This window comes from Ursus americanus, chromosome 6 (assembly GCF_024610735.1).
Source record: "Ursus americanus isolate L20-20 chromosome 6, mUrsAme1.1.p, whole genome shotgun sequence".
Classification (NCBI taxonomy): Eukaryota; Metazoa; Chordata; class Mammalia; order Carnivora; family Ursidae; genus Ursus; species Ursus americanus.
In genome coordinates this window covers 15,610,740-15,629,881 of record NC_142132.1, presented here as the reverse complement: position 1 = coordinate 15,629,881, position 19,142 = coordinate 15,610,740, and the positions used below count along the sequence as shown (strand labels likewise).

Here is a 19,142-nt window from a genome sequence, read left to right as displayed (position 1 = left end):
TACAGGCTTACACCTGTATCCCATTACCTCTGGCGCCCTGAAGTATTACTCTCTACAAATCCTGTAACTAGCTCGTAACTAGGACAATGCTATTGCCTCATGGCTTTTGTGTTAAAAATATTAACTCGCTAATGATAACCATTTACAATCAACTATAACTTTTATGACCTTATTTCTGCATTTCTTCATTTTACAACTTGTGGGAGACAACCTCGGCCTCTCTAGGCCACGGAGACCTGTGGATACGGATTTTCCGTTCTTCTGACAAAACCGGTTTGTTTCAGTCTGTACAGATGAGAACACAATTACTGTAAAATAGGAAAACCCACATCGGCTTTGTATACTTGTGTTTGCTCTGCAAAGGGCAGCATTTATGTATCTTAAGCTGTATCTTGAAAGCTCTTCTGTCTCAGAAGCTCGCTTGCATTAAACATGAGCCGCTGGTAAGTGCTGTTGCCACAGGGAATCGAAGGCCGCTCTTGGCCCGATGAGCTCAGCTCTGTGGGGAGGGCGCGGGCTTAGAGGCTTGGGGCCCAGGCCGTGTGCGCACCGCGGGGAGGAAGACAGGTGTGCGTTTTGACTGCAGACAGAGCCGATTTTGATGTTTTTCTTTACTTAAACGATTGATTGTTCTCCTTTACATCCTGTGAGGAGAGTGTGACATGCTGTGCGGACCTGCCTTGATCTGTGAGGGAAGATAAAACTCCTCCCCTGCGGGGGAAGAGAAGAAACAGGAAGAAAGGATGTGGGAGAAGAAAGGAACATGAAAAGATCCAGAAGAAAGAAGGGAGCTCCAGGAGAAAGGGCTGCGGGAGGACGCGGAGGAGACCCCAGTCCCCCGTCCTCCCAGCTCTCCAGCGCTCTGCCTCGCCTGTGCTTTCTGTATAGTGACCGCCTGGTTTCGGGGCCCTGCCTCGTCTTCCGAAGCCAACCTCTGTTCCTCCCTCGCCCCATCTCCACCTTACCCCCAGCCCTTCCTTCACCACCAGCATGGGTTTGGCATCATCTCAGACTCTAGGGCCTTTCCTCAAGGAGAATGGAAGGTCCTCAAGGAGGTCTGTGGATGTGGCGTGCAGGTCTGTCCTGCTGTCGGTCCTGCTCTGTAGGCTTTAGGCACCGGGTGCAGGAGTTAAGGATTTGACTTGTTCTTGGGACTTGGTCCTGTGATCTACTTCTTCCCACCCCCAACCTGGTAGTGCAGTCCTGGTGTCATCCCTGCCCAGCTATGAAGCTTCAGGCACCTAACGCCGCCTCCCTGAGCCTCAGTGTCCTCATCTGTAAAATGGGAGCGGTACCATCTAGTTCGGAGGATTGTTGTAAGGACTCAGTGAGGAAGTACTATTGTAGCCCACGCCTGGAACCCTCTACTGCTTCTCAAAATCCCCTTAGATCCCTAGGCCAATTGAGTTATAACTGGTGGGATGGGCCTTCACAGTAGCCTTCTGGACAAGTTTCCCAGGTGGCTCTGAGGTGCAATAAAGTTTTCTTCATGCCAATTAGTCTTCCCCCACATGCTAGCTCCAGGACCCAGGTGTGTAGTCTGGCACATTGTCCCTGTCCATGCTGGCGACACTTCTTCTCCTCAACTGTCCCCTCCCTGCAATATACCCCACCTACCTCTAATTTCCAGCCTACACTAGTGAAAGAACTAAACTGAATATTCTAAAGAGTTCCGTTTGCTAAATATTTACATTTTTCCTCCTTCCCATACCCTACAACTGTTGATGTGATTTTTTTTCTATAAAGTTACAGGAATAATTCTAGCTTAGCTCAGCAGAAAGCAACCCTGCAGCTTTCTTCCCCAACTGCTAATCCCTACAACTAAGGACCAGTCTGGAAACTCTGTCCCAGGTTGTACGGTTCCAAGTCTGTTGCTGACCTGTCAGGAAGGGGCTAACATATCTAACTCAGGGGAGCTTTCAAAGGGCAGGCCCACGCCCAGCCGGTCATTGGTTGAAAGAAATGCAGACCCAACTGGAGGCTCTGCCAAGCAAGGTTCAGGAGCAGCATTTGGGCCTGTTCCTGGAGAAACAAATCAACGGGAAGGAAGGGTGAACCCAGGCCTGGCTAAGCAGTTACCAAGTGCTGCCACTGGAGGGCGATGTCTCCAAAGAGTCTCTCACTCTCACCACCAGGAAAGGCACTGCCCAGGGGGTGGGTTCCAGCCTGAGTTTCCAATTCATTCGATTAGTAGGGCATTTGAAAATCATGAAGCTCCTTCTGAAATCCTAACAAATATGGATATATTAAGCTTTAGACAACGAAATAATTGAATATAGAATTTTGTATTCAACTAGGTATTCAATTAGCGGTTCCCAATCCTGCCTGAAGATTAGAATCACCTAAAAAGGTTTTAAAGCTATAGCTATCTGGACCCCACAAAAGACCAATTAAATCAGAATCTCAGAAAGATGGAGCAATGGTATTTGCATATTTTAAAGCTCCTCAGTAATTCTAATGTTCACTCTGCAAGATTCTAGTTGAGAGATTGGTAGCAGACATTAAGGGAAACTTTATGGGAGAAAAACTTAATTTTAGAAAATTCTATTATGTTTTCTCCTACAAATGGAAATCACTGTTGATATTTAGCTTTAGAGGTAGAACTGCTTAGCCTAGTTCTGGAAGGAATCAGTGGTTGAGAACAGCTGTATGAAGTCATCTTGCCTCTGGAAGCCCATTTTCAATAACACCCTTAAAGAGCTAACAAATTATTAACACCTATGTGCAAATTAGCTTATCAGATATCAAAAAAGCTAGGATTCCAATGGAAATGAGGCCAGAAGAGCTTAATTTTTTAAAGAAAAGAGGGAAGAAAATTTACATTGGCTTTGCCCTCCATTACATAGACTTAATCTGAAAAGTCAGAAAGGATTAAAAAATAAGTAAAGTCATTCAGAACCCCTTTCTCACTACTGACATTTTTATGTATTTCCAGTATTTTATGCACATGTATTATTATTTTTTTAACCTGTGAGGGCTACATAATTTTGTTTTATCCTTTTTCCCTTAGCATTATAATAAATTTTCTCATGCTTTAAAAAAATTCTTTAAAAAAAATTCTTTAGAAGCATTGTGAATAGTCACCTAGAATCACACTGTATGAATACATGTCAAATCATGCAGCTACAGTGGAAGACAAGTGTCTGTTTTATACCCGTAGCTTGTTTTTATGCTTCTAGTAGGAAATAGCTGCACTGTCTTGTAGGTTTGCATATTCTCTTCCCCAGAGTCCTGGAGACACTGGCTGGAATCCCTTGGACCCAATTACAAATTCCCAGGACAGGGACTTATTGGCCAAGCTTGGATTGGGTGTCCTCACTTAGTCCAACCAATTACGCCTGGGTAGGGGAGTGAGGGTGAGATCACACTGTTATGGGAGCTGCTGGAAGCCCTCTTCTTCTTCCTTCTTCCTTCTTCCTTCCTCCTCGTCCTCGTCCTCCTCGTCATCTTTCTTCTTTCTTCTTTCTTCTTCTTCTTCTTCTTCTTCTTCTTCTTCTTCTTCTTCTTCTTCTTCTTCTTCTTCTTCTTTTTCTTCTTCTTGTATTTATTTGAGACAGCACAGGTGGGAGGGGCAGAGGGAGAGGGAAACTCAACAGACTCTGTGCTGAACACGAAGCCAATGCCAGGGCTCTATCGCATGACCCTGAGATCATGACCTGAGCCAAAATCAAATGTCAGACACTTAACTGACCGAGCCACCCCTGCGCCCCAGGAAGCCCATTTCTACAACCTTGTAGATGGATGGTGGTGCCAGGATAAACCTTAAAAGGAGAGCCTGGAGAAGTGGGCCATGGGTGTCCTCTATAACCTGTCCTTCCTCTTTGACTCTCTTGGTTTTGCTAATAAAAAACTATAATAGGAACTGTGTGGAAATCAAAGGACTGTCCTCAAAGGAGCTTAAAATCCAAATAAGGACACATAGCGTGTATGAAATGAGAAGTTAAATAACAGTAATATTTGCTACTCTTTACTAAGCAGATATTTTGTGCCATGTTGTCTGCATTTATTATAGAGTTTACTCTTCAGAATCATTCTATGAGTAAAGCACCAATACTCCAAATCTATAGGCCGAGAGAGAGAAGGCGACAGTATTAAAGGTAGACCAGAATTTGAACCCAGACGGCCAACACTCCCACGATTTCCACAATGCCAGGCAATCTCAGTAGCTCCTAATTATGTAGTGACCTGTTCTTTATTCGCATTTTACCTCTTTCCCCGAGATTTGGCTAGCTAACCCCCAAAATCGGGTGACAGAGGGGAACTGATCTCCTCTATAAAATACTAGAGCCAGACTAAAGCATATATGAATAAATTTTTATGGAATGGTAAAACACACACACACACACACACACACACACACACATACACACACACATTCGGGTACTAACACTTTTAAGGTAACGATGTGGGAAAAATCGCCTCTGAAATAGAGAATTGTATAGAGTTTCCCAGATACCTGTGTGTACACTCCCTAACATCAGAATCACCAGAGGCACTTGCCCCAATATCGCAGATATCTGGAGCCCACACGAGATTTACCAAATCTCTGGAATGGAGCCTTCCCCTGACCCCCAATATCAAGAGATGGTTGTTCAACTGCCTTGTAAGGAACAGGAAACACAGTTAAATGTGGGGTTTTGGTTTCTCTGAGTAAAGTTTTGTTTTTAAATAGTTTTCTTAAGATGTAGTTCACATACCATATAATTCACCCATATAGAGTGTCTACTCCAGTGGCTTTCAGTATATTCACAGGGCTGTGTTTCCATTTCCACAGCTTATAACATTTTCATTATCCCAGAAAGAAACCCCACTGCCAAGGGCACCTGAGTGGCTCAGTCAGTTAAGCATCTGCCTTCGGCTCAGGTCATGATCCCAGGGTCTTTGGATCGAGCCCCACATCGGGCTCCCTGCTCAGCCGGGAGTCTGCTTCTCCCTCTCCTCCCTGTTCGTGCTCCCTCTCGCTATCTCTCTCTCAAATAAATAAATCTTAAAAAAAAAAAAAAAAAGAAACCCCACTTCCCTTAGTCATCATCCCTAACTGCCCCAACTCCTAGCCCCAGACAATCACAAATCTCCTTCCTGTCTGTATAGACAAATCTATTCAGGACATTTCATATAAATGGACACACACACACTGTGTGGTTGCTGAGCAAAGGCCACAGTTTGGGGCACGAGCAGATTCCCGGCAGGCAGCAGAGGAGTCGTCCCCACTTAACACCAGGTGTCTCTCCTCTAAGTAAGTGTTAAATGCAGTATTTTAAAAACATTGGCTTGACCGAGGCCAAACACCCGTCTTCCCCAGACACCTGCGGATCAAGACCTGGATTACACCAAGCAGTCGCCAAGGGTCCTTTGAGCACTAAACGTCCAAGGGAAAGCTCCCATCTGCGTGTTTTTTCAGACCTAGCTGGGCAATTGAATCACCTGCAGAACCCTGGGCTTGCTCTTGGATTCCGCGCGTCCTGTGTGGGAGGCAGGCAGGTGTATTTTAAGGGAGTACTCTGGAGATTTACGTGTGGGGCATCAGACAAGCATTCGTGGGAACCACTATAAAAGGCTGTTTCGGTAACAAGACAAAAGCTGCCTTTGCTCATACACTCACTCCCCTTTGTCAATCTGCTTTCCTTTCTTTGCAATAGCTGCAACGGGGACTTGACTTCCACCCGAGACCATCTCAATTATTACATGGAAATTCCATTCTTACGGAGACCAGAGGAAACTTGCAAGTATAAAAGTAACAGAAATCCTGGAAACAATTGCAGACTGCTGACCCGCTGAACGGTACTGATTTGCTGGAGGATGACTTAGGGACTTCAAACAATCATTGTGCCTGAGCTGATGTGAGTGTTTGGGGAGCTTAATGTGCCTCAAAGTTCCCTTTGGCCTCCCAGAGCCCCTTCCTGGGCCTGAAACTCATTCTCCCAGTGAGCGGAAATGCTTTCTTAGCTGAGTCTCTTTTTATGCCTTTGATTTACAGAAGCTTCCCAACAAATAAATACGAGTTGATTACTAGGTCACAGCCTCTAAAGAGCTTTCCAAAAGCCTTCGAGGGTAAGGAAGATAGACTGGGACAATATTTGCAAAATGATCCCTGTAGTTTGTCTATCACTTCACCAGGGGCTGAGACACTGATTATATCAGGGCTCCTTACGATCACCCTATAAGGTAGATAGGGATTTTCTAAAACTACTTTTTGCGGATAAAGAAAGGAGATTCAGAGAAGAGATTTGCCCAAGATTACCCAGCTGGCCAGTGGCAGCCTCATCCTGGGCCTTCGTCCCAGATCTCCAAGCCCCTGGGCTTACTATGTTGCCTCCCTCCCGTAAATATTATAGAGAAGCCTGCCAGGACATAGGAGACTTCAAAGATTTTTGTCCCAGCTGTTTAGCCACAGAGGCTGGGTTTACAGAGCCACTAATTTAGTCTGGCAGCTTCTGTGGTCTGCAGAGCCTCAGCAAGAAGAATGAGGAAGATCTGTACACTTCAAGCATGGCTAGCCCGGTTGTTTTCCCCAAATGCCCATTCTGGGGCACCTCACAGCTCTGCTAGGCACACACAAACAAACAGACACATACATACACACAGACACACAGAGACACACACACATAGAGACACGAACTCTCTCTCTCTCTTTCTCTCCTGGAAAATCCAAACGTGACCTGTTTTATTCGTAGGTTTACTTAAAAACCCAATGGCCAATCCATTTCCCAAACACTCAAGACCTAGTGAGTCAATCATATCCGTGAGCACATGCACACATGTGTGCATCTGCTTGTAATGTCTTTGGTTGAATGAGGCTGTTTACAGCTGTTCCCACTTGTCCTGCATGTGAGCAGCAAGCTAGGCCTTGCTGACTTGCATCAGCACCGTGGGCCGCTATGTGCACGTGTCTGCTCCCCCGTGAACAGAAGAGACACTCATGGGCTTTTTCTGAGCAGCCTGAAGCGGGCAACAATTGCTCATCACCTCCCGGGAGCCAGAAAAGCTCCAGCAGCAACCTCAGGCATGCACCTCTAAGCAAAGAAGGAGGCTGAACCCAGCCTCTAACGTTTCTATTCCCTTCGTAGGAAAGGAGGAGCTGATGTGGTTGGAAAGCCTACTATGCGCCATGCCCTTTGCTTGCGTTGTTTCCTTCTGTCATCATAACAACATCACATGTACACACTCCATCATGCAAATGAGGATGCAGGCTCCGAAAGAGGACAGAGACACTAAATAAATTCCTACTGGTGCAGTAAGGAGTTCAAAAGACATGCCAGGTGGTGCTGCAGTGGTGTTTAGAAGGAAGATTTGGTCTAAAGCTCAGAAAACACCTTCCAAGCAAGTCCCATTTAAGCTGGATCCAGGAGGATGACTAAGGGATGGTGAAGGTGCTAGGTAGGGTTGGGGCAGGAAGGAACGGACTGGACCGTGGGCAGGACTAGGGACCGTGAAGCTTGTGACAGAGCAGAGCACTGGAGGCACAAAGAAGGCCAGGGTAATCTAGCTGGTGGACAAAGTAAGGAGGAGAGCTGAGAGATTGGAAGGGAGAGCAGGATCCAGACTGGGGAAGGCTTTGGAGGCTAAGGATTCAGGATCATTTTGTGATATTACGGGGTTAAATCATTTTTGTAAATGATACCTGAAATAGTAAGATCTTTAGAACATTATTCCTAAGGGGAAATAGTCCGAATTTTACACAATCTATTTCCCAAGGGACATTTGGAACATAACCAACCAATTGCTAAGCTGTGGAGTGTCTTGACCAATGGTGCCAGTTCTCGTCTTTTCTTATCAGTGTATCTTATCTCCAGTGTAATTCCTTGGCTTCAAAGATGTCATGCTTTTTAGAACATTCTCCCCCCAACACACAGCCCCTACAGCCACCAATAACGACAGGTAAATTATCAGGATAAACCAAGCCCTGACACCCCCCACCCATGCACCATGGCAGGAAAACCCAGTGCTTTCCCTGCACTCTTTTTGCCACAGGTTATATGCAAGCCCTAGCAGAGGGTGAGATGGGGTCTTGCAATCCCCGCAGCTGCAGAAAGAGAACAATGAGGGAGGGTTATTCCTGAAGGGGCTTCCAAAGGGGCATCAATACAATCAGCGTAAAGGCAACAAAACTGGGCTCATTAAGTGGCGTGAACAGCATGGGGAATAGGAACAAAGTGCATGGTGATTACATCTGAGACAAGACTGTCGCCCAGCTGCCGCATTCTGCCTTGGCTTTGTGGGCATAAAAATTTTTAGTGTCAAAGAGCTGGCACACCAACACCAACATCATTAATTAATATTGACTAAGTGTCCACAGTCTGTTGGGCACTACAGAGCAAGAGCAATTCCTGGCATTAAGATGAAAAGAAGATCAAGAAAAAAGGTCAACATCTTTTCATGTCGATTTCCTCCAGGAAGGTGGGCAGTATGGGAAGCCACTGGGTTCACTCAGGGGTATTCTTACAGGGAAATGGAAATAATCATCAAAATGATGATAATTGCAGCTGCATTTATTGAGCTCTTGCCATATGTCAGGTACCGTCCTAGGACTTTATACACACACAGTGGTTAATTCTTATTCCCCGATGGGTAGTAAGGAGGGCACATATTGCATGTGCACTGGGTGTTATACGCAACTAATGAATGATCGAACTTTACATCAGAAACCAGGGATGTACTGTATGGTGACTAACATAATATAATAAAAAACATTAAAATAAAAATAAAGGCTTACGTTATTTATCAGGTTTTTTTAGGGCCAGAATTAGACACTAGCAACACAAAAGGGCAGCGTGGACACGGTTCCATGAAAGGGGTTTCTCAGGTCGAAGACAACATCATCTTGATGTCAGTGATATCGTATAAAGCATGAGTATCTCCTCTGGTGCTTAATTTAGGGCTTTGACCAAATACAATAATAATAACAGGAGGAAGAGCCAACAGCTACTAAGTGCTTACGGATGTGAGACATTCTTCTACGCACTTCGCATGTTATAAGTTGCTTATGTTTCAAAACAGCTCCATGACACAGCTACTATTATTATCCCCACTTTACAGATGAGAAACCGAAACTGATTAAGTAACTCGCCGAAGGCCACCCAGCTTTCACATGGCAGTCCTGGCTCTCCAAGCCTAGCAGCACACTTTGAATCCGTGATAGCAGACACTCAAGAGATACTTACCGATGGATCGTTTTTATTTTTATTTTGTTTTATCTGTAAAGTGCCTTTAGGGGCTCCTGGCTGGCTCATTTGGTAGAGCATGTGACCCTTGATCTCACGTTGGGTGTGGAGCCTACTTAAAATTTTTTTTTAAACCATGTAAAATGTCCTTTAACATTTTCTCAGAAAGAAAGAAAAGAAACATTTACTGAATATCTATAGTGGATCAAATAAATATGGCATTTGGTGTTAACTTTATCTCACTTCATTTTTTAAATAACTGCAAAGTAGTAACCTTGCTATTTTCTATTCTCACAGAGGAGGACACCAAGGACCGGAGAAGGATATTGTTAAGATTCTATAGCTAGCAAGGAGGTGGGGATGGGATTTGAAGACTCATAAGACTGCCTGGCCCAAAGGCCATGATTCCATACATTTCCTATAGCTGGCTTTGCATCACAGATGGAAACCATGGAGTCATTTTCTGTACATTTTTCACAAAACTGTCCTTTTGAGGTATGTTCACCAGCTTAATAGATACTTTTATATATATGCACATGGTCACTGTGATTATACTGGGTGAATACGGCCGAAAGATCTACGAGCACCTCAATACTAGGAAAGCAGCTCCTTTTCTTTCTTTTTTTTTTTTAAGATTTTATTTATTTATTTGACAGAGATAGAGACAGCCAGAGAGAGAGGGAACACAAGCAGGGGGAGTGGGAGAGGAAGAAGCAGGCTTCCAACGGAGGAACCTGATGTGGGGCTCGATCCCAGAACGCTGGGATCACGCCCTGAGCTGAAGGCAGATGCTTAACGACTGAGCTACCCAGGCGCCCCAAAGCAGCTCCTTTTCAAGATAGACCACAATTGTAGCCATAAATACAGTACCAATAATTACAATATTTTACATGTTTGCATTATAATTTCATCAATAATAAGCACCTTACTTTTCCATGATCCTTACTACATGCCTGCTATTGTTCCAAGCATTTCACACGTATTAAATCACTTAATCCTTACAAAAACCCACGAAGTAGGTCTAATATTACTTCCATTTCTGTAATGGGAAACTGAGGCACCAAAAGACAGAAAACTTGCCCAAGGTCACCCAGTTACAAAGTGGTGAAGCCAGACCTGAACCCAGGCACTGTTGCTCCAAAGTCTAGGCTCCCAGCCATGCCCTACACTGCCACTCATTAATGAATTATCTCAGAAATGGTAGTTCCTTTCCTCCGTCCATACTTTAGGCAACGGGGATTCATATGAGAATTAATCATGTGTAGTCCATGACCTACTAAGTGTACTAAATGAGCTAAATACTTGTTTATTTAATGTTTATATATATATGAGGCATAGTGCTAGGCCCTGGGAATTGCAACACCTGTCTTTAAGGAGCTAAAATAAGGAAATCAGCAAACACAATACCATGTGATACAGGACTCCAGTAGGAATGTTGGCTGTTGTCCATTTTCCATCTATTCTCTGCACCTCTCTGCCAAACCCGATGTCCCAGGAAGCTGATCCAGGCTTCGTTGCCCTCTGACTTCTGGTTAAGTACAGCCTGTGGGAGGAGGAGAGAGAAGATGGTATATTTATTCCCCAGCCTCCCAGCACTGCCCAACCTCAGTTCTGGCCGTGTCATCATCCCCTGTGGCTGTAACTTCTGTTGGGTGACCACTCTTCCATGGCCCAGCTCTTGCAGGGGCACCTGTAACACCATTCCCTCCCTTTGTTCCTTCAGGCTTTATTTTTCCTCCTTCAGGCTTCAGGGTAGGAGCTTAGGAGTAGCTTTACCATCCCTTGTTGAATTCCTTAGCTCTTAAGTGTACATTTGTTTCCTGTAGGGAGCCCGACTGATACTAGACGTGAGCAGAGGATATCGTGGGAGGAGCATACAGAACGGTACCTGACCTAGACTCGGAGGGAAAGGGGAGGCTCCTCAGAAGAAGCAAAATCTAAGATGATTTCTAAAGAACGAGCAGGAATAATCCAGATTGGGAAAGAAGATACAGGCAGAATACACTACAGAGAAAGAATAGCAAGTGGAAAGAGAAGAAAGCTAACGTGTAGACACTCCTAAGAACGACAAGTGGCTGCTAGATACTGCTCAAGATGAAAAGCAGTAAAAATTAAGCCTAAAGCAGGTTTCAAATCACAAAGGTGAGGATTCTGATGAAGTTTTGCTGTAGGGTTCGTCATTAACCTTTCCTTGCATTTCCTTATGGAGCATTCAGCAAAATCTATATGACTTACCAAGAGTTCTAGATTTGGGTTTGGGGTAGCTGAGCGAGATGAAGTGCTGAGTCTGGTTTCAAGGAGAGCATGGGGGTAATCCAGCAAAAGGCTTTGGATCGCTCTGTCAGATTCTGAAATTTATGAGGCCACACACACCACTGCTGATGGGTAGCTGTGGGCATGCCTAATGGATGAGACCAACAAAGTGCATTTAGGACAAATGCCTTGGACAGGAAGAATCAGCAAAGGAAAGTTCTGAGGAAGAGAGGAAGTTAATGCTCAAATGTTACAGAAGAAACCCTGCTCTCTGCCTTTATTTGCATAATCCCTAGTGTAACATACCTGAGTTATCGGTAAACACCGTTTAAAACTAACACTGAGTTCTGATGAGGAGACATCATCAGAACCCTCTCTTCTCACCTCTTTTTTGGTTACAGATGTTAAGCACCACCCTTGTTGGTGTCCTGTTTATTTCATCTACCTATGGATGCCATGCCTTATTAGTTATTTCCATGATTCCTCACAGTCCAGCCGCCTTGGCTGTCCTTTCTACAGTGCTAGTCATGACAGTAATTATGGCTGAGGCTCTGGTGGATAAGTGTTATCACCTAGCCTAAATACCTTTGGGGCCCCATCACCCCTATGAATATTAACAAGCCCAACTTTGAGACCATCTTTTCTACCATCTGAGAACCACTGCCACTGGACTTGTTAGCAATGCTGGTGTCCCCTCACCAGCACATTCCTAACGGTTTTGGTAAATGACATGTCCTCTGGGCCCTCTGAGGATCCCAATCCTCTGATGGGTCTTCTAGCCTTATACCTAACAGTCATCCCATCATGCCTACTCCTCTTAGCCTCTCTCTCTTAGCATTCCTTCCTTAAGCATTGGCCACGGCAACTCTGGCATTTCCACTTTCTGAGTGTTGGTCGTTGCTTTTGCCGGGCTTCCAAGAACCACCCAGCCTTGAGTTCGCCCCAGCCCCTGAGGTTCTTGCTAGGTATTGTGAAATAATAGAAAAATATATAGTGGTCTCTGCTGTTAGTTCCTGGCAGAGCTCCTCAAGCCCCTGTAAATCTCCTAAGTGACAACAGCACTAGGAGTATCTTCTGTTCTAATATTTGGTCTTCGCCTTCAGTTCCTGCCATAGAGTGCCTAAATCTCTTGGAATTTCCTGGGTGATTGGGGCGTCTTTTGTTCTAACGAGGCAACTCTTGGTGGGCTCTTGAAGAGCTTCCAGATAGGGGCAAGTCACCAGAAAGGTCAAGCCATGATTAGCCTGGAACTTGGAGTCTCACCCCCAGTCCTCCAGGAAGGGAAGAGAGGCTGGAGACTGAACTAATGATCGATCATGCCTACATGATGAAGCCTCCAAAAAATCCCCAAAGCACTGGGTTCCGAGAGCTTTCCAGTTGGTGAACACGTCTATGTGCTGGAAGGGTGATGCATCCCATTGCACCAGGGACATAAGCTCCTGTGCTCAGGATCCTTCCAAACCTCACCCAATGTATCTCTTTATCTGCCTGTTCATCTGTTTGCTTCATCATACCTTTTATTATATAATAAACTAGTAAATGTGTTTCCCTGAGTTCTGTGAGCCATTCCAGCATATTACTGACACAAAGAAATGTTATGGGAACCCCAATATATAGCCAATCAGTCAGAAGTACATGTAACAACCTGAGGCTTGCTGATTGGTGTCTGAAGGGGGGCAGTCTTGTGGGATCTGAACTCCAGGTAGATAGCGTCAGAACGGAATTGAACTGTAGGACACCCGGCTGGGGTCACAGAATTGCTTTGTATGGAAAACCTACATATCTAGTGTCAGAAGTGCTGTGAGCATCACAGTAGTGTGAGAGAAAAAGAAAACACTGTGTTTCCCCGGCAGAGGTGTTAAATCCCACATGCTGGGAAAATGTTGCCAAATCAGTGAATTCTTGCTTTTCTAGTTTAACATTCTGTCCCCTCATCAGTCACTCTCAAAATTCGTTCCTTCTACCAGGACGTTTTTCCAGGTCACTGCAGTTGAAATCTTTAGTAACCGAGCTGCCACCTGTGCATACCCCACCCCCCAGTGAGGGTGACGTGTTTATCCGAAGTCTTAAAACTCTGCTGTAACACTTGATTCGGAAATTCAGCTTCCGCGAATTGATCCTAGAACATTAAACAGAGATATACGCAAATATTCAGGCACACCTATGTGCCATAAGTCATTGCTCTTAACAGCATTAAAATATGTATAATAATATTAATTCTAATAAATTAAAAGGGAAAGCAAGAAGATAGGCAGGCAGGCATGAACACCAAGAAGGGGCAAAGGGAAACTGAGTATGCGACAATAGGAAAAAGTTAAAGAAACTGTGTTCCACACAGATACAGATACACACGGTATTTTTCAGCCATTAAACGAGACTATAGGATGGATGTCAAGGAAGGTACGGTACCCAGGACGATTAATTAGGTGAAGAAAGAAACTGAAAAAGACTACCAGGATTTTTACTTGTGTTTATTTGTATACTTTTATGGAAGCACAGAAAATGGGCTAGAAGGATAAGCACTAAACATTCAACAACGATTATATGGTGGGGACGGGGGTGGCTTATAGATGATTTTAATTTTCTTCTTTTTATACATCTATATTTTCTAAATGTTCTGTAAGGAACCCCTATTACTATTATAAAAAATTTTCTTAAAATCTTCTGTTGAAACAATCCACTTCTAGGACGGTTTCCTACGAAAATAACCAGAGGTGTTCTCAAAGACTGGTTACAATGATATTTGCAGCATTATTTATAAGGGAAGGAAAATTGTAAATAATACAATTATCACAATTATTCCACAATAAGAAAATTATTAAACAAATTATGGTATTGAGAATACAAATATTTCTCCTATTCCTAGATAAGTGCTTATTGCTCTGTACTCCTGGTAACAAGGACTGCTATAACCAGTTTGAAATTCCTTCTGTGATTCCGTGGAACTGTTTCAGCGAATGTGCTCTGGCGAACCAGCCAGTAAGTGACAGTCTCTTATGACCCCAAGTCAGCCAATCAGGAACGAAGCTAGGCCAATAAATATGCTTCTCAATGCCAACCAATCAACAGTAGTCTCACTAGAATAGCCAGGTTTCTGGAGTTGATGTCAACCTATTTATGTTCCTGAAGACTTGCCGATCCCTGAACTCCTCATTTCCCCCAAATCCAATACGAAATCATCACTCTGTTATGATCCTCGAGATTGTGGCTGGCCAGCACATCTGCCCCTTAGTCTACAGCAGGCAACAAATTCAACTGTGTGTTGTGCTGTGTTTTGTGTGTGTGTACTTTACTACAGTAATAAATTCAGCTGTGGGCATGTGTGTGTGTGTCTGCAGGCATGCACCTGTGTGTCTGTGTCTGTGCATACACACCCTGAGGGACCGCACATACAGACAGACAGACAGACGTGTGATGGAATGCCATTCCATGTTTAATGCATTCGTTAGAAATTTTATTTTCAAAGACCGTATACTGGCAAGTAAAACTCTTCAAAATATATTATGCGGAAAAAATGAATACAAAACTGTGTATTGTATGATTCCAATCAGAGAGACAGAGATGGAGGGAGGGAGAGGGGGAGAGAGAGAGAAAGAGAGAGAGGCAGGCTAGAAAGAAAATACACCAAAATGTTAAAAGTGATTATATCTGGATTGTGAGACTCTGGGTGATTTTTATCTTATTTTTTTTCTTTTATTTTCCAAAAAATCTACGATGACCCTTTTGTCACTTTTACAGTGAGGGAGGAAGACGGTTTCTGAAAAAACACCTTGGTTTAGCTTTAAAGCACGAAACCAGTTGATTTTAAATGCCATCTGGAAAGTTTAGGACCTCCTTATGTGTCCTTTTCATAAGACTCTTTCATTGATGAAGCAAGCCATGTTATGAGTGTAAAGGCCTGCAGTCAACAAACATGTATTGTGTGCCTCTGCACCAGATACCAAATTAGGCACTCAGGTACTAAGGGAGTACCCCACTTTAACGATGTGACGCTTTAATGATGGAAAGGACATTTTCATAAATGGCACTAGCATCTGAAATTATGCTTTTCCCTTTAAACACGTTCAGCGGCTTGTTAGTGCAGACCCTCAGTGTAGCAAGAAAAGTATAGGTGTTTGTTAGGCACGACTGGGAATAATGATCTATGAAATGTGGAACAATTAAAAAATGGCAGTCGTATTAGAGAGTGCAAAATAAATTATAATTTCTCCTACTGTCTTTTTCTTTATTTTGGAGGAAGAGAGCCCTAGCTTCTTAATAAAAACCGTGTCAATGTCCTAATTGCATTTAATTAAGCCATATGTCTAGTGCTGAGAATGTAGAAAGATGCACCACAGCCTGCTGGTCTCCATCTCCTAATTCATGCAAGCTCTTAAATGGGTAAGAAATGATGATTGAATATTGTGAGCAGGCACAATAGTTAATCTTGTATGAATAGGCAGTAGGAGGGGAATGTGTTTGTCTTGGGTTTGTTAGAAAGGTTTTCATGATCAAACACTGAAAGAGGATTTTCCCCATTTTCTGCCTGCTGACAATGCATCACTGATAGTTTGACTTAATGAGGTTCTTAGGTTTAATAAAATAGGAAAAGGCAGTGAGCCATTTCCCAAAACGACTTGAAAGAAATATTTGGCAAAAATAATTGAGATTCAGAGATTACCAGTACAAAGAACTCTATCAGTTTCTCCCACACCAGACTATGCCCACTTGCTCTGTGTTGCCTGCTGATTTTAGAATTTACCCCCATTTGCTGCTGGGGGGGGGCAGCAACTACCCTTAACAGAGGCCATTCTTCATAAAATATGAAGTGCTAAGGAATTAAATAAAATAGTCAGTGGGTAAGCAGTAAATGGAGAGTCTGTACAATCCTTTATAACGCTACCCTACCCACCTTAATAAAATCTGCTGGAGTTTACATAGTGCTTTCATAGACCGTTAACTCATTCAATTCCTATTCTAACCCTGTGAACTGGGGACTAATATACTGGCTTCACAGCTGAGAAAATAGAGGCTCCGAATATGTAAGTGAGTTGCCCGAGATCTCACAGTGAGAAAGTGTTAGAATTCAGACCCAGGTCTGGTGTTTGATCCAGTCTATCTGAACTACCACGCTTAAAGGAACAGAAAGGAACATTCAACTCTGAGGTCTGAGGACCTGGGACCCTGCTTCTTGTTAGCAGGTGACATGAGGCATACTGACCAACCTCTCTGAACTCTACTTCTCTCATTCGAAAAACAGAGATAATCAGGCCAGTTACCAATTTATTATTATCTCTTGGCTCCAAGTCCACCCTTCATTAACATGCTAAAAGATGAGACTGTTATTTGGCCATTCAGGTCCCCTTATGTCACTGGGTCAACAGCAGATAAAGATGTTGCCCCACTAGCTGACTCACTGATCCCAATTGCCAAGGGGAAAGTGAGTTGTTGCTACACAGTGTGGCTGAGGAGGACTGTCTGGAACACAGAGGATTCTCTAGAGTTCTTCTTGATATTTCCATGCTCAATAGTAAAGGTTAATAGAAAACTATAATACCCAACAAACAAAAAGCAGGAGGATTGAGGACTCAGCCTCTGAAGGAATGAAGGTTTGGATCATTTCACCAGGTACAGAACCCTGACCATCTAAGGTTCTTCCCAAGGGTAAAGGGCTGCGTTCGTCTGGAGGCTCTAGGGGAGAATCTGCTTCCTTGTCTCTTCCATTTACTAAGAGCCACCCACACTCTTTAGCTCATGACCCCCTTCCAGAAATGCCATCACTCCATCCTCTGCTTTCATCATCCTATCTCCTATTTTGAATAATCTCTACGCCCAGTGTGGGGCTTGAATTCATGACCCTGAAATCAAGAGTCACATGCTATACCAACTAAGCCAGCCAGGTGCTCCCATATCTCCTTTTTTGACTTCGACCTCCCTCTTCTAAGGATACTTGTGATTACCCTGGGCTCATCCAGATAATCCAGGATAACCTCCTCATCTCAAACTCCTTAAGTTCATCACATCCACAAGATCCCTTTGCCATGTAAGGTTCAAGTTCACAGGTTCCAGGGATTAGAACATGGGGGGCATCATTCAGCCTACCATTGAACCATTAAAAAAACCAGTCAGAGTGCCTGGGTGGCTCAGTTGGTTAAGCGTCTGTCTTTGGCTCAGGTCATGATCCTGGGGTTCTGGGATAGAACCCCGCGTTAGGCTCGAGCAGGGAGCCTGCTTCTCCCTCTCCCTCTGCCGCTCCCCTTGCTTGTATTCTCTCTCTCTCTCAAATAAATAAAAAAAATATTAAAAAAAAAAGTCTTGCATTATTACTGTGTATATTGTATTACAATAGTACAAATACTATTGTAATAACAATAATGAAAAATTTAAAGTTACCTGTTTAATGGAAATGTTTGTCTTCTGAATATCTCTAACTCAGATGTTTATCATTCTGCTTTACCCTGGGCAAAGAAGGATACTGGGATTTCAAGCACATTTGTTTCTTTTGCAGAACTGAGAGTGCTCATTCTTTTCTTAAAATATACTCACTTTGAGTTGCACATGGCTCTCTGAGCAGTGTGGAAAGTGAAAAAAAGAACAAGAAAGGAGAGAAAAATTTGAGCAAGATGCAGAATAGAAGGTGGACAAAAATTCAGAAGCAGTTTGTCAGCACTGCTTCGGAAAGGGAGGGAAACATAGGAAAAAAGCAAAGACATACCCAAAATATTTGCCATTCTCAGAACGGAGCTTAAGAGAGAGGAAGGCGTAAGCTCTGACTTACAGGGCTCCGGGGGCCGGGGAACGCTTCTGTCATTTGACCACATTTCAAAACAATACAAAGCAAGGGAGTGCCTCTGAAAGTAAATGGCAAAGGGGATCGATTTTTAAATTACTTTTAAATCATAAAATGCCACAATTGTAACAGCATTTTGGGTAGTCATCCGGCAGTATACCAGGAACTTTGTTGGAGAAAAAAATCCAGGAAGACATTTCACGAGAAGCACTCATTAATGCATGTCTCTGTTGGATTGGAGCAACCTATTGTCCTTAATCACTGAGTTTTCACCCTAGAAAAGGATTATTTGTGAAAGGTGAGCATTTGAAAAGCCTGCCCTGAAAGTCTAGTGGAAAACACGACATTTTATAAATGTTTAAAACCATATATAAAACATGGCTGGCTGAGTGAGAATAGACTTCAAGATTTTCTGCAATTTTGATAATTGGAAGCTTTAAAAAATAGACATTCATTTCTCTAAACAGGTTGTATTTTTCTCAAAAGGTAGAGACTTGAATTCAATATACATTATCAACATTTATGCCAGTGTTTTTTCTTCTTTAATGGAAATTGAATCACTTCTGGGTGAATTATCTGAAAATCCATTTGCCAAATGCCAGTTTACAGAAATCCAATACACTCAATGACAATTTACCAAATGAACATCTCCAAATTTATTGAATTTACTGACTTATCACAAAAAAACCCTTAAAAATATCTCAATATTATTTCTTACTTTTCAAACATTCAGGTAACATTAAATTATCCCAAACAAATGAGAAGGGGATTATACAATCCTGCCATATATTAAATACTGCAAGTTTTTTTTTTTAAGAGTTTATTTATTTACTTGGGAGTGAGAGAGAGCACAGAGGGAGAGGGAGAAGCAGAAGAAGACTCCCCACTGAGCAGAGAGTCCAATGTAGGGCTCCGTCTCAGGACCCTGACTGAGATCATGACCTAAGCCAAAAGCAGAT

The 19,142-nt window shown here is 43.3% G+C and overlaps 1 long non-coding RNA gene across 1 annotated transcript in view; it reads right to left on the bottom strand.

The window, feature by feature from the left end:
- Positions 1-9,778: 9,778 nt before the first annotated feature.
- Positions 9,779-19,142, bottom strand: part of LOC148109760 (uncharacterized) — a 37,357-nt gene continuing 27,993 nt past the window's right edge. The window contains exon 3 of the long non-coding RNA XR_015724661.1: positions 9,779-10,704. This is a non-coding gene — a long non-coding RNA (uncharacterized LOC148109760). The remainder of the gene's footprint in view (positions 10,705-19,142) is intronic.